The sequence below is a fragment of the Gobius niger genome, assembly GCF_951799975.1.
Source record: "Gobius niger genome assembly, chromosome: 3".
NCBI classification, from domain to species: domain Eukaryota; kingdom Metazoa; phylum Chordata; class Actinopteri; order Gobiiformes; family Gobiidae; genus Gobius; species Gobius niger.
In genome coordinates, this window is record NC_136854.1 from 27056575 (window position 1) to 27059189 (window position 2615).

Below are 2615 nucleotides of genomic sequence, written 5' to 3' on the forward strand. Positions count from 1 at the left end.
GGACCCAAGTGTAAAGCTGTCGTCTCGGAGGTCAAGCACGAGATCTGGTCTGGTTTGGGTTTTCACGGTTGTTCCGGCTGAAAAATGCATCAACAAATTATATCATACGTTCAAGTAAAATGTGTATCTTACGCTTTAATACGCTAGCATATGTTTAGATATACATATGTCATTGTCGCCCTTGCATGTGCCCTGTTTACTGACTTTTTAGGTGCTAGGCCTGGCTCATCAAAATATTGACAAAATTCTCAAAAACTTACATTTAAAAAGAGTTTTGTAAACAAATATTTTGTCAAAGACTTTTTCTGCAAAAAAAAGTGTTGGCAGACGACTGTTAGCATGATAAGCTAACTTTTAACCAACGTTTTGTACATGTATAGCCCATTAGTATAGTGGACCAACATTTGCTTTGAATTAATGAATAACACTAAATATTTATGCGTTGAAAATATATAAAGATACAAACACACATATATATCAACATATAAACCTACCAGAGAATAACTGTATCGATTAACGCAGGTACGCTGTGGAACGACCGCGCATTTCTGCCTTTACTTTGAAACAAATTATAAATCTACTTCCGGTTTGTGTCACTGAATCAAAAAAATGGAAATTGAAAACTTGTCACTTCTGCCCACAGTAGCTCAGCCAAAACTGTAAAGATTTGAACATTGTACCTTGTTGTATTGATTGATTGATTTGTACGTTTGTTTGTTATTATCTGGACAAAACAAACGGCTGTCAGACCTTACCAAGGATGAACAAGATTTTATATTTTAAGAAAAATATCACTGGCCTACATGCTCCCGCTTTGGTGTCTAAGTTGAAAAGTGACATTCTTTTGCATAAGCTTTCCTCCTGAATATAAATAAACAGAAACAAGTAATTCTTAATTTAACTTACACAATAGCCCTATTAGATTAAAGGCACACTGTGTTATTTTGGAATAGAGCCTACTGTTGCCAGCAATACAAAAGCCTGATCCTAATAAAGTGCTATTTTTGCAGTGGATACTCAAAAAATACATTTGGATGAAGACCTAACTTTCTAAAATCTCATTTGAAAATATCTGTAGTAAATTAAATATTTGTATTTTGGGTAAAATGTTACGAGGTGTGGCTTTAAACACCTATCACCATAGGCATATGCACTAACGTTTACAAATAGCTTTAATGTTTGGTTCCTATTTTGTCTTTGGCATAGTTGTTTTTGGTTGTTTATTTTATTAGCCTAGTTTTACCTTTTTGACCATGAGCAATTCCTGAGGCACAACAGCAAGTTTATTTACAAAGTACAATAGGCTTTTTATTAGTCTATGCACTGTCCTGAGTGTATGTTTCATGGCGCGTGTGGAGAGTGCACACGCGCATTCACTCAAGTTGAAGGGCTTACAAGAGAGGCCTGTTTATTGAGCTGATAAAGCCACACAGTGATAAGTTTGTGTTCACAGACTCAGGAGCTACGCCTGTCTCCTGTGCAATCACGGTTTACACACAATGAAGTGCAAACATCACATAGCCGATATATATTTATGGGTGGGTAGTTTGCAATGCAGGGCCCTCATAAATGTGCATGCAATTTACCTACACGTCAGATTAGGGTCATAGCTATTTGTCTGTTGGGATAACATCATTGTTTGAACATAATAATAATAATAATAATAATAATAATAATAATAATAATAATAATAATAATAATAATAATAATAATAATAATAATAATAATAATACAAATAGCCTTATTGTGATATATCTTATGTAGGCTATTTATGTTGACCAATTATCAATATTTGTATAGCCTACAGCTGTTGCTTCATAGCTGGCTGCACGAAACAGCATAGTTTGGAAACTAGCAATGAAAGTTACATTTACTCTGCCTACTTTTTTGCTTAAGTAATCATTTTGGTCTCTGCTTTTTACCTCTTATTGAGTAAAATTATCCCATTTCCTAATAAAGTTCCACTTCCAGCGAGTGGGAACCTGAGCGACCAAGGTGTGGATGATTGTAATTTCAATTTTACCTTACCCGTGATTTATTTCCCTTTTTTATAGCCTACTAAAAGACTAGAATACATGCTCAAAATCATTGTGTCCATGCCAGTATATTTATTTTGTTGATTCTTAAATATGCGTCAAGGCGCCACCTGGTGGATGTTGGATGAGTGGATCATCTTTGTTACGTGCTACTGGTCTCATTATTTTATAGTATTTCGACATATTAATTGGTACATACTAATTGTATTAAAATATTGTAGGCATCGGCCAACGAAGATAAAAGATAAATATGTACGTCTATATAAATAAGCATCACTAACAGCACTTTGGTTATAGACCTACTTTTGTTTACTCAAAAGAATAATCAAAAAATACAGCATGTTCTGAAATTACCCAGAGGAAAAACATTATTATGTAATTACCATGTTCAAAACTGGAACAACTTTGCAGAGGTGTTGTTTTACAATTCGGATATGAACAATACTCATCAATACATGTACACAATACATATATTGCTACAACCATAAAACACAAAAAATACTTCCATTTATGACCAAACACTGCATATAACCAGCAATAACAGACAGTCTCATTAAAACATACAGAACACAACGGGAG